This window comes from Falco peregrinus, chromosome 10, assembly GCF_023634155.1.
Source record: "Falco peregrinus isolate bFalPer1 chromosome 10, bFalPer1.pri, whole genome shotgun sequence".
In the NCBI taxonomy this organism is placed as follows: domain Eukaryota; kingdom Metazoa; phylum Chordata; class Aves; order Falconiformes; family Falconidae; genus Falco; species Falco peregrinus.
This window is the reverse complement of record NC_073730.1, coordinates 10,481,801-10,496,114: the sequence shown is the minus strand read 5'-3', so window position 1 is coordinate 10,496,114 and position 14,314 is coordinate 10,481,801. Positions and strand designations below refer to the sequence as shown.

The following is a 14,314-nucleotide window of genomic DNA, read 5'->3' as shown; positions in this document are numbered from 1 at the left end:
GCTGTCCGTATGCAGGAACTTTCACATATAAACAGATTCTATTGTACCAGACTAGCTCCATGAAGCAGCTCTAAGAGCTCCTGTTGAAGATGGGTATGGGAATTTTATCTCCACCTTTTTTTGGTGATCCTCCACTAAATTTTGTCTTCTGCTGTATTTGAGGTATGAAAATCACACATTTGTGCATTTCCAAGATACCTCAAATTGCAGAAATGCCCATTCTTGGGGAAATGAAATGTGGGTAAAAATAGTAACTTTCTGCAGAAGAGATTTCTCCACCTAGATTGAAAGTGCATCCATTTAGTTTATGTGATGGCTGTTGGCGTTCATGTGACACAGCGATGTGAGCTACATTAGGAAAAGTCTTTGGGAGTGTACTTTCAACACCCATTTGTAGTTTTCTTCACACTCAATCTGCCTGCTTCCCTCCAGCTAAAGCAGGCCACAGTTAATACCCCAGCTGAAAGCCACCTGGCTTAAGTTAACTATATGCAGGCTTCACGCAATATTGCAAGTTTCAGACCAGAGCGAGTGTTGAAAGCCAGCTACTGCTCAAGGGTATTTGGTTCTGCAAGATGAACGGTCCCCTAAGTGGCCTCTCCTTGAGTAACGCTGGCCAAGAAAACAGCCCGTTCTCTTCGCGAGTACTTCAACGCTGTTCCCTGCCTTCAGCATTTTCAGGCTAGACCGTCATGTACTCTACTTGGATTATACCAACTCTGGCTAGCTCAAAATGCTCTTACTGGCTTCTGGGTATAGTCCAAGTGATGAATAACTAAACCTTAAACAGTTTGGCGCTTCAATCAAAGTTTGGCAGCCAAACAACCTCTCGGGTACTCCACTTTGGAGCTCATGAATGATGTCGATCTGCCTGACCTTGGCAGAATTATGGTACAATGCCTACGAGTTCAGTATATCAAACTTCTCACTCATTAAAATACTAGCAACAAGTATAAGATGTTAAATAGCCATTTTTAGTACCCTTTTAAGGGCTGAATATATTTTTTAAAAAAATTTTTGTATTAATGTTTGGGTATAAGTTGAAGCTACTCTATAAATGTATTTGCATCATTATCAAGACTGGCAAAGGTTACTTAAATCGTTCCTATCTAAGTACTGTTTTCTTGCAGATTTCGTTACAAAGCTTTCAGAAGTAGGAGGGACAGCTTTATGATGAAATATGCAATTGCAGAATGAAACATTTACATTCCATTCTCCGAATGTTTTTACTGTTTCCTAGCTCATGTTTAAGCTATTTGCTCACTCTACTAGAATATAAAAACAGTTCATGTTAAAAATAGTGCAATAATTATTTATATCATTAAAATCTTTGACAAGTTCTCTCACTTCCTTTCCCCATACAGCAAAATCCAAAATAATTTATTTTACTAGCAACAGGATACAAGCTTGCATCTGAATGCCTAACATGTCTACAATGCAGTAAAAGAAATAAAATATATATCTAAGGATATAACTAGTTTACCCATTGAAGGACAGAACTTTGTATAATACTAGCTTTACATGTTTTTACTTCTCTGTATGCTCCAGGTTGAAAACAAATACAAAAAGTCATGACTGAAAACTTGGGGGGGGGCGGGCAATTTCATCAGTACCATCGTAATGGCAAAGAAAAACATTAGAGAAGTGAGAAGTTAAGCATGGTAATAAAACCAGAAATTGGAATTCCATAATTTTTTCCTATTTATTTAACTTTCAAGGACATAAAGATTTACACGTTGATACTAGATTACTACATTGAAGTCCTACCAAAAATTGTTATTCACCAACAACAGAACGGCTCCTTTCACATCTTCAATTAAATCAGCAATGTGAGTTATTTGCAGATCGCACAGCAATAGATTCAAGTATGGAAAACACACAACTACAGGTTTTGGTGTAACACAACTGATCCTATCCCCACCCACTGACAAATTTTTTTTCATGGGTAAAGTTCATGATCTGTTCTAGTCTGAAAAAAATGTTACAGATAAAGGTACACCCAAGCCTCAGTGGTTGGTCTGAGAGAAAATTCAGTGTCCATTAAGATCTTCACTTAAACATTATAAATTATTTTTATGTCCTATAAATATAAAATTATAGGATGGCAGTGATCTAGAAGAGATAAGACACTAGCTTTCAGTACAACCTTACTAGAACAGCGATTTAAAATTTGCTTCTCTTTGCAATACAGTAATATAAAATGTGTCAGTCCATATTTACAAAATATTTTCAGAATACTTTAACATGTTAAGAGATGCATTAACTGTCTCCAAATCCATGCTAAATCAGGCAGTGGAGGGGAGGGAAGCACCTCGAAGCCATTATGTTAGACTGCCTCCCCACCCCTACTAATTTTCTTGATGCATTAACATAATCCCCAATCACACCTCGATCTAGTATACCTACATAATCCCACAATAGAAGAAAACATTACCTCTTGAAAGAATACACATTGCAGTGTGTGAAAACTTCCTAGGAGAAGATAAAAGGGAGAGGGAAGATGCTAATATAAAACTACTACTTCTTACATTTATGCTATTAGCAAGAACAGGCTTATAAGTGATTTGCAAAAGCATCAGTAGTTGTTTACATGCTTTTCCAATTTTAAAACCCATTTTGCAATCCCTATTGCATGCTGTCAAATAACCCAAATAAATAAATATTGGACAATTACTGAATTACAGTACAATAACTGCACCTATCAAGTTTTGAGCATCACTGTCCTTTTAATTTCATATTATTCTTCCAAACCAGCATGCCATTCAGGTGTTGCGCGGTCTCACCCTTGAGCACAGTAATTTCAGATTGCAGACCATACTTTAATAGACAGGGCATTTGCTTTATTACCGCAGATCGCATCTCCAGCCTACCCAGTCCCTCCTGCAGCTCTGCCTGCAAGAGCCAGCCACCCTGCAAGGGGACAGCGGGTGGGAGGCTGCACGGCCAGCTAAGCAGCGCTGCGCTGTGCAAATGTAGGTCAGGAAGGTGAGAATGTTGTCTCTGCTTTGTACCCACAGCGAGAGTGGGGGTAAAGGCTTTCTGGGGTGGGAGGCTGGGGGAGGGCTGCGGAGAACAACTTCTTACAAGCAGGTCAGTTAAAAAAGCTCTTGGATGGCAGAGAACAGAACAGCAAAATTAAGAATGCAGCAGCGGATCAACACCACATAGGTTTAAAAAATACAGGGCAGGCTCCGCGATAAGGGAAATTATTAGAAGGGAGGCCAAGTTAGAAAGCAGGATGTGAATTTCTAGCGTTAAGTGTTTTACACTTCTGCCCTTCCGAGAAAGAATGAGGCAAATGCATTCCTCTAACAAAATTTTTTAATTTGTGATTGCAGTGCATGCTTTTTATTATGGCCTGAACCCAAGCAATTACAAGACATGACACGATGGCATGAATGGCAGGTCAGTAACTCTACAGAGAGTATTTTATATAAAGGACTGCTGGCGCACAGTCAAACCAAAAGCAAAGAGAAGTAGATCACTTGGAGCATAGAATTTACATTTCATTTTCAAAGGAAGAGTTAATTCTGCTCTTCTTTTGTCTGTGGCTAACTCAGAAGAAATCCAGCCTGGTACAATATGGTACCTTCCTTTCACAGTTAAATGACTGCAAAGGAATTTAACTGAACATGGGATATGGATGAAAACTACCACATTGCCGTTCTGATATTACCATGGCAACAGAGCTCTCTTAAGCATTTAAATCTGCCAGTTTGCACGATGACACTAACTGGATAATAGTAACGATGCATTTTGGTCCACAAGCTAACTGCTGCATAACTCAAACCACAGGGTACGAACCACTCCCTTCGCATTTCTCAAAGCTAGCCTGGTGGTCAAAATGTTCTAACTGAGAGAGTAACCTTGAATTACTACCCTCAACATAAATAAAACCAAAGAAACAAAGTCCCTCCAGCACAGGGAGTAGTCATAGCTTAATGCTTTATGTACTCTCAAAGGCTTCCATTGGAATGCTTGAGCTGGGCACCGTTGGTGTACTGGGTGGAGAAGTCAAGGCTGCTAAAAACTTCAACAAGATTTTTCTCAAAGGGCTTTTATTTTCCTGGGAAGGTTTGAGAAAAGAATACACTTTCTAAAGAGCAAATTGAACTGCTGCTGCTATCTTTCAGATATCATCTGCCTGAGAAAGCAGACCACTACCAGTGTTCTTCTACAATCTTCATCAGTTTGTGATCCACATACACTCTCTTAAAATAAGAAAACACTGCAAGCTGCTTTACCTTACTGGAGGCCACAGCGTACTGAAGAATACACAAGTACGCCTCTGAGGACAAGCACATCAGAACAAGCACATCCATTTCCTTTTAACCCATCTAGCTTTACCTAATATTAATTGCTATTTCAACTGTTCAATAAGAATATTCAGTGAACCCACTCACTCTGATCCCCCAGATGCTCAGTGTGGGCATAACAGAGAAGTCTCTTTTTCTTTACCTCATCAGAAAACAAAGCATGTGAAACACCTTTCTTATCCTAACATTTTAAGGATACAGGCTTTGATACTGTCTTGCAATTAATTCAGCTGAAAGAGATGAAGAAACTGAGCACAGCATGAAATCCTTAAAGGTTTAAAATTTTCCAAGATGACAAAAATCAGATGAGAGGAATTAGCCATACTTGCAAGGATGTAGATTAATCTTTTCAACAGAAAAAAGTCCTCAAAAAGTCAAGTATTCCCAGATCTTTCCCTGTTAACACTTTTTAAAGTTTTGTATTAAATTATAAAATGAAAAACATCCATGCCATCAGAAAAACACCAAATCCCTCCACTCTTCCACTCCTGAAAAACCAAAACCCCACCACATCTTTTCTTGTGGAAAGGCCAAGTGTTCCCACATCACAGTAAGCTCAAAATTTAAAACAAGAAAAAACAACTGCCACAAGAAATCCTTTCTTAATAAAATACCAAACAAGTCACCAAGGAAAACAAAAGCCTTGCTCATTGCCTTTACTAAATATTTACCATATCCTGCATTTAAACAAGCTGAGGTCTAGGAAATATTTTGAGAATAAGAGAGAGATTCTAGGTTTCATTCAGGATTTCTATGTTGTTGTCATCACTTCCCAAAGAAGCATGAGTTTAGTATTAAACAACAAAATCTACATCATAATCTAAGCCTGTTGTGCTATAATGTATAGGTTGATGCAAGATGATAAAACAAAAATGAAACACTGGAAAACACCATCTGTGACTCAGTCAAAAATTTAGTACTGCCACTTAATGCAAATGCCAGTCTTTTTATAGGCATTCCTCCAAAGTCCACCTAGGCATTGATTTTTGTAGACATAAAAATTCAACTCAATTATCCAGCCTTCCGACTCAAGAGAATAACCAATTTCCCATTGTATCATCATTGAATAATTTATAAGTACTGTATTTTATTGTTTTTTAATATAGAAAAGGGTAACATTTTTATGTCCCAAAAATTTAAAGAAATGAGATGACAACTCAGAGGTACTCTTAACATTACTTAAGACTCTAAAATAAAAGTAAATATCATACACATACCTGAGGGGACAACTAACACATCTGTTCCTCAAAAAGCAAATTACAAAGCTTATGCTATAAGCACACTGAGGCATACCAAAGGGAGGAAAAAAACCCAAACCGCAACAAACTCACAGAAATCACACTGTTCCAACATAAATGTACCCTCAACAGAAAAGTATTTTCAGTAACACCTCTATTAATATTAGGAGAAAATTCTGTCTTTCAAATCTGAAATTATTTTTAAATGTTGATGCAGCAGATTACTTCTGTCATTTCACCAGATTTTAGATGGTTTATCTATTTTGGAAGTTCACTACATTACTTAAAAAAGCTAATGCTCTTCCTGAATTTTCAAAGTGATAAAAAAAATAAATAAGAAAGTAAGAGGAAGAATGGTAGTAACAATTCTTTTACTCTACAAAACCTGTAATTTATTTGGATTTAAAAGCCGTAGTTACTACTTCATACTATCCAGCTGTGAATTACCCCCTTTTTAGAAGAAGGCACATTTGCTTGCTACAGCCAGCAAAGGTATGATTTTCCTTCTAATCAAAATTCCATTGAGAAATGGGTGCTGCTAACTTAAGATATCCAACTTAAATGAAATTAGTAAAGGAATGGCAGTCTTCTGCCAATAATCTGGGGGTTTACAGCCTGTGTAAAATATAATGCTGCCATATTCGTTAAAAAATGCACTGTCTGGGTACCTCAACCATTTTTATTTTTTTTTCCCCCTTCCGTCATTTCCTCATTTTCCACTAGTAGAAGTTAAACAGTTCAAATGATTTATTGTCCAAATTTCATGCCAGCAGAGCGGAATGGAAAAACTAGAATGAAGTACACAAATACATTTCTTCCCTACCCCTCCTCCTATTCATCAAAAAAATTTTACACACATGAACCCACACTTTCTCTAATGAACACCTCCTGCATACATTCCATAAATCCAGCCTTTTTGAAAAACACTACTTTTGTTGCATGTAAGACTCCTTATGACAACTAAGCAAATATTAATATTTTACCTCTTCCAGTTCTATAAGAGAAAAACACCTATGAATCTTGTATTAAAAATTTTTCATTGTAAAAGATTTTATGTGAACTAAAGGGCGTCATCCGTTCCCCCACACACCCCTCTCCCAATTTCTTACCATAACATTCTCTTGTACTTGTATTAGCACCTGAAGTACTAATATAATACTTGGATTTGCAACACCTCGATTTACTTACAGAACAGCTAAATCCTAGAATGTTCATGATGAAACTGATCATCATAAGCATTAACGTCCCTTTTCTTTTTTCTCACCCCTTAAGTACAATTGAATTGCAGAAAGCAGTACATACTGTCATATTCTAGCTAGGATACAGTAAAGTACTTTTGCACCAGTTTAAAGTGCCGAGAAGAAAACATTCACTGGTACAGTCACTTCAGCATATAAAACTATGATCCAGCTTAAAGTTACGATAAATTGAAGAGCTGGACAGTGCTCATACTCTGAAAGGATGGACTGATTCACCTAAGCCCAAGGCTGAGTAGCTGGCCTTCACACTGTTTATCATATCCAGCTGTATAATGCAAGGTGCTGCACAACTTGAGTTTTTTCCTGTGATACTTAAAGACTCTTGGGCAAAAATAGCTTTACGTATTTGCTGAACATATTTTATACTGGCTTTGTCAGTAACATGAAGTGAAAAACAATCACAATGAAATGTGTTGCCATAGGAAAAAAAAAAAAAAATTGCCTCCCACCATAGCCAACTAAAAAATTTGGCATTTCATTGGTTTGTGGCCAATACAGACACAAGAATCCATGCTCATAGTTTGTCCCTGGCTTTTGGGAAGTCAACAAAAATGGAATTAATTTTATAATGGTCAATAAAGCTTTCTCTTCTTGCTGTCCTATGTCCCTTTGACAACTACTGCTTCACAGCTAAACTTTTTCTCAAGTTACCAAAAAGATACACGGTAACCCACTAGACATGAATCTCTGCAAGATGCAATATGAAAAATTACGCATTTTTCTGAGCAAACCCTTTAACAACCTCCCTCCCCACTCAAACACCTCAAGAACATGCTAATGAGGAAACATTCTGTCTCAGAGAAATTTCTAACTGGTCTTGTTTTACACAAGCGAACATTAACTCCCTAAACATCACTTCAAGACCCCATTCAGAAGAGATGACATAAGCCTGTCTGGTTCTGATAAAAAACAAACTACAGATTCTGAATTTTCTATACAATGTTTTTCAAGCTCACTAATAAGCTTGAATCCTTTCAATGTCACCGGAGAATAGGTCATATATTGCAGACCAACTCTTTCCTTATGTATCACCAGAAGATATTAGATCAAATCAAAATGACTTGTTTCAACAGTTTGCCAATGTACTAACACAGATATTTTTTTAAACCCCGTAAGTATAAATAAATGTTGATTAGGACCTGTTACCAATATTCCCTCCCTAAACAGTTAATAAAATTTACCCAACACCTCACAGAAATGTTACCTGAATTTCCCAAATTACTGAAAAATGCAAAGATAGAACACAAATTCACATATACAGATTCAACTTTATAGGGATGTTTTAATCTGAGACTACACCATCCTTCACATATGCAGTACAACAGTAGAAATTTTAAGTTTACTGTGCTGGTACTAACTACATTAAATGAGAATTACAAAAAAAGCCAGTAGAAATATTTTGTAATTACTGTCCATTATTCTAAACTTTAAGAATTGAGACACTTCAATAAGTTTTACATAGTACATCTTTTTCTATTAAACAGAGAGATAAAAGATGCAAAACCAAGCAAAGCCACGCTTCTGGGGAAATACGTAGGCAGGACAAGCACCGGAGAAACTCTAAGAGAAAATATTCTGCCCTAAGCAGCTTAAGTAAATAAGAGGCCAAATTTTAAGTCGTAGGCTTCAAATGATCAGTTTAAGTACTGAAAAAGAGCGTTTTTCCTTGTGCAATGACAATTGAAGTGTGAAAAGAGTGAGGATGCCCTAAACATCCACAGGTATTTAATTTCCTATTTCCTTCTCACCTTAAAGACCCCAAACTTGCTACAAAAGACTCAATGCAAAACCAACTACCCTTGGGTTTGCCAACCAGAATAAAACAAGAAGTTAGAGACCTCTGCAACCTTTTAATGTGCACAGAACAACTGCATTATGAAAAAACTAAAATCCACTGAATTTACTACTGAATGTACATGAAACCCAGATGACCTTGAACTGTGCATGCTGGAAAATGCACAGTCTGTACAGGCTAGTTAAGAAGTACCATTGTAGTTCTATATAATCTAACCATCACCACCTGGACTGAAAAGCAACAGTTTATTTGCGGCTTGATTCAGATCAAATCTATAGCGAACACGAACACAGCACTAAGAAACGGGACCTCAGCAACAAGCGAAGAAGGAAACATAAGACAGTCCAGCAAAGCCGCTCCCAAACGTAATGGGCTAACCAACGATCTACAAGTTTATAAAGATTCAAGTAAAGGTGAAAAGTCAAAAGCGTATTAATTTAAATGCATTAAATTCCCACATGAATTTTCTAATGCAGCAGTAAATTGGCCTTCACTCACTGTAAAATAAAGAAATTAAACTACAGCTAACTAAAGCAATTTTATTCCTAAAGACATCTCCAGCCAATGGCAATTTAATGCATTATAACTTATGAATGTTGATGTTGTACACTTTGGTAATTTGCTTTAATTTGCTTGAGTGCCTTGATCTAGATATAGCCTTAAGGAATAATTGTATATTGCCATATTAGATTGCATCATCCTTTGTATTAAAGAGAAAAGGTTATTTCTCAATGGCAGAACTAGGAAGCACTTGCTTTAACAGGAAAATGGAGATGACTGTTGCAGACTCTTAACTTCCTAATGACTCCCAGCCCCACTCAGGTGGCAACAGCCTCACCCTGGGAAGACCTGAGGTGTTTAATTACAAATGAAAAATAACTTAAGATTTCAAGTGTTTGGAACAAATCCTGTATTGGGGAGCTCAGCAGCTACAAGAGAAGACTGGGAGGAAGCTCCAGAAGATCAAGTCCCTGAAGGGCACTGACTGACTGAGACTCCAAGGCTACCATGGAAGAAAAAAGGTCACGTTTCAGGGGACACAGGGGAGGGGTGGTATTTTTCATGCCAAAGCTACATGCAGTTCTTTGTTTAACATTTGTGTGAGTGCAAAGGCACCTCTAGGAGTCTATTTATTTGTCACAAAATCCCTAAACAAGATGGGAATCCAGGAAGATCTGATGCTGAAAAAGGCAGGTAACTTGTGAACTTAAACTATTAAATGGCTCCCAGGTCAGCAGCAGGCTGGAGGCTACCTCAGCTGGATGACAGGCTGCAGTGGTTAAGAATCAGTTTATACCAAGGAGAGAACGTCTGTGAATACTGCAAGAAAGCACACAGGGTCCACCACGAGTCTCTCCTACAGCAGCTTGGTAACAAGGAGTAAGCGTGACTTCAGCCAGGGCTTTAACAGAAAATATAAAAACACATTAAACAAAAGAACTGAAAAATAACTGAACCCAGATTTAGATAAGTGTATACCTTTTTATGTAAGAAAAGTTTAAGATTTAAATATCTTACAGTGGAAAACCAAGTATTAAAAAGTGTAATACCATTCACAGTAATATGAACACTTACACTGAAGCGTAATAAATTTACTACAGATCAGTGTTAGAATGAATGAACTATTAATAAATAAAACCAGAATACATCTTTTCCTCCACCAAGATAGTGTCACAAAGCACAAGTGGTTCAAAAACGACTGAGCGCCCTCCCTCCCCACCAAAAAAACCCCAAGCCAAAACATATTACAGACTGCAATTTAACTAGAATCAAAACATTTTTCCCTCATCATCTTCAGACTTGCCAGAGAACCTTACTCTATTTCTTTCACCCTTGAGAAAAGAAAACATCTGCCTACCCCATCAGCTTTTAATCTTCTTATGGACAGAATTAATTTAGTTTCCCTTCTGGGGAATGTGGTAAGAGAGGAAAGTGGCCAAGCCTACTTGAGCCAAAGTGAGTCTTTTGTTTCAAAAACTAAAACAAAAAAAAAAAGGGGGGGGGGGGGGGACGGGGGACACACGCAAAAAAAGCCCCTTATTTCTCAAAGCTGTGAATGTTCTTTAGTTATCCCACATTTATGAAGTATCCATATATCTCTATGCATTTTAATACAGTTTAAATACGTCTTCACTAAAGAAACATCACTTTACTGAACATAAGGCAGAAGCTCCTTGAAGTTTGCCAAATATTAAATGTCAGGTTTATCAATCATTTTCATTCCACTTATGAGAAGCATCAGAAAAAGTTGCATTATCTCCTTAAGGTATGTTTCTTATTCATAACTGAGAACTTTCACAAATATCAGTATACTAGTAACTACTGTTTAAATTTAACACATTCTTGATCTTAACACAGAGAATGTTGAGTACTTATTACCTTTTACATTCTTTTCCTCTCAGCTCCATATAAAGGAGTGATAAAATAATACTTGAAAATATTTCCTGTGTATTGTGAATTTCCATTTATAAAATGTTCCCTACAGATGGATTACTGTTATGGTACTCACTGTTTAAAAGGACCTAATACCTACATTCATATTTGAAAGAACTGCAGTTCACGCTGTTGGATAATGTAGGCCAACTACAGGCAGCTTTCCAGAGAAGAAAATAAAAGGATATTAAGAGTCTTGCTGAGAACTGCTAGGGAACGGAATATAAGAAACATACTGAATATCTGGGTTTGTTGTACAGAACAATGACATGCATATAAAAGTTACCCTCATTAATTATTTAGTATATCCAAATAAAGGTGAGCAGACCGCCTGATTACACTATTTTCTCATTCATCTGAATGCCAAGTACAACGAACAAGTAAATACACTTTTCAGAAGATTTCAGGTACGAACAAGGAAGTCTATTTACATTTTCAAATTCAACATATGAAATCTGAGCCAACTATAAAACTACCCTTTAAAACCAGATGTAATATTACACCCGGCAGTCCAGAGCTCCTTTAGATTTTAATTTCTAAGATAACATTATGAACCATTTAGTATTCTAATATGCATTTTACCACTTCAATCTGCATTTCACCTGCTGTTCATGTCCAGATATTTTTGGAAGCTTTTTCATGACGTTATTTTCCAGACCTAGTTATACATGTGAAATCTACTACAGAATCAGTGGTTTGTTACAGCATACAATGTCACCCTGAAACAGAATGCATTTTATAAACCCATGTGAAGTAGCTGTATATATAATGTCTATTATAATATATTATATAGATTATTAGCTACAAATTATTTGGCTTACTGCCTTATAAAGCTCTCTCCATCCACAAGTCTTTTGTTCTATTTCATAACTACGATGAAACACGATTAATCAGGCAGGTTATCTTTCTTAATGACAACTGGATTCCATTTTCATTTCAGTAATATTGCCATCTGTTTGCCTGATTTACATCAGCTGCTCCAAAGATAACCAGTAAGTAGGACTGATGAATACTGCTGCATGACGCACCCTCAAGTCCCCTTATTCCAAAGCAAAAAGCAGGTTTTTCTCCCCCTCAGGAAACAGATTTGCTAGCAGCCTGCTTTAGTAACATTCCCCCCCTTCTTCCACAGTATGCTTTGAACCTACTTTCCAGTTTCAATAAAACCTGTGGAAAAGTTACTGCCTTTGTCAATTTTTTTTCCATAATTGCTGGCCAGGGAAATGGAACTCTTGAAGTACCGCTCCCACGGAGGGAACAGCAGGCAGCACTTCTTCTCTGTCCCCTCAGAATGGCAGCACCAAGCCACCCCAAAGCAAACACCTGTTAACTCATCAACTGCACTGTCTTCCACGTCAAGGGAGATGGCTATCTCCTCATACCCACTTAGGCAGAAAAGAAACTTAGGTGACTATAAAGAAAAAAACATATTACTTTTATTCCCTATGAAGAAACCCAGAATTGAAAAAAACCCCAGACAATCCTAAATTATAAGTACTATGAATTTACAGCAACTAGACTGACAGTTAACTACAAGCAATCTTGTCACATCACTACATCACTTTGCTTAGTCACACAAAGTTTTGCTTCACACTTTAACTGAATTTTAAAAGCCTGTTGCTTATGCACGAAACCCACTCATACACCTTTATGGAAGGAAAGTATCACCTGCTTTTAACCTCAAAGAGCTCAAAAAGTGAGATATTTTAATTACAATAATAGATCTTAAGTCTCCTAAAGCAGCAAGCCAATTGAATAGTTCAACTTCCTAAAACTTACTCTGCCAAATGCAAGGGGTAATATAAGGTGAAATAAAAATATATTTTGTTAACATTCACATTGTATGAAGCCCAATCAAGCTTTAGATCCTAGCTATCCAAACAGTATTTGTAAAAACACAGTTCTGAAAGTTATTTATCAATCTTTCAATTTACCAACGGTTTGAGATAAATTTGACATTTTCAAGTACATTGGACAAACCATTTGAAATACTAGGTACTGAAGACTAGTATGTTCATGCAGTAGCAAGCAAAAACTTGATAATTGCTTGTATACTTTTAAAACAAAGTATTTTATCTCAAAAAAATACACATTCACACTATGCATTTAGCAACTCACAAAGATTAGAAACAAGATGGTGTTGGTTGTTTTTTTTTTTACCCAAATACTATCTTCAGTGTTAAGTCTCAAGTTGTATGTATATGATGTTCCTGTGACTTGGAAAACCCACAAACCAAAAGCCTTCAGAAAAGCCCACAATCCTTTGGGGAATAAAGAGGGGCAAAACAGAAAGTGGTGAATGCAAATTAAAACAGACAATACATCTTTAAACGCTTACCTACATGCACTTCCAAACTAACAGACGTTTCCTCTTAACTCACTTAGCTGGGCAGCGTCTTTAAGAGAGTTTTAGATGAATACAGACTAAAGAACCACCATTCCAGCAGCAGTGATGCAAGTAGTTTCCACAGTAGCATATTGCTCAGTGAAAACGTAAATATAGCTCCAGATGGCAGCTCAGCAGATCACAAACACAGGTATATTCTGGAAGGTACTATCAGTATTGCCTAAATGCTAGCTGAGTGAGCCATAACTAATGCACAGTTCATTATATAGTCTTTAGTCATTTACCTAATGAGAAACCTATGCTGAAACAGACTGTATTCAGGACCACCAGTAGCAAACCTGACTACACCAGGACCATGCCTATAGATTGTCCTTGCAAAGATAAATTAAACACATTTCACCATCCTAAAAGTGAGGATGCAGATTCAACAGCAACAGCATGTGGCTGCATAAAAGACACAGGCAAATTAACACCTGGATTTAGATGGAACAATAAAAATCACATAAAGTTAGAGACCAAAATACTGTCAGCCTTAATCAATTACCTTCTTAATTGGCCCAAAAAGGAACTGCCTTAAAGACTTAAAAATACCACCTATTTTGCTATCTTAACTGGACCTTCTAATTTGTGATGTTGCACTACATTGAAATAGTGCTAAATGACATCGCTTATAATCCATCCCGCAAAAAACCAAGAACAAGCATTCGGACCTTAGCATTTCATTAACATTTGCCTCCAAAGATCTGTCTCAATTCTGAGCTCTGCAGCTTTGACATGCTTCAAAAATGCTCTTTGCCTCGCATTTTCATGCAAAACCTGAAAAATGCAACACAGTCTCGTAATAAAGCCTGCCACACCGAGATACCCTCTGGCTGGATTCAAACACTAACAGCTATATACTGAAAGAAACCCAACAGAAGCCCCAA

The 14,314-nt window shown here is 37.1% G+C and overlaps 1 protein-coding gene across 1 annotated transcript in view; it reads right to left on the bottom strand.

Annotated features, from left to right (window-relative positions):
- CDC73 (cell division cycle 73) overlaps positions 1–14,314 on the bottom strand; it is a 112,837-nt gene that overhangs the window by 50,667 nt on the left and 47,856 nt on the right. The window lies entirely within an intron of this gene.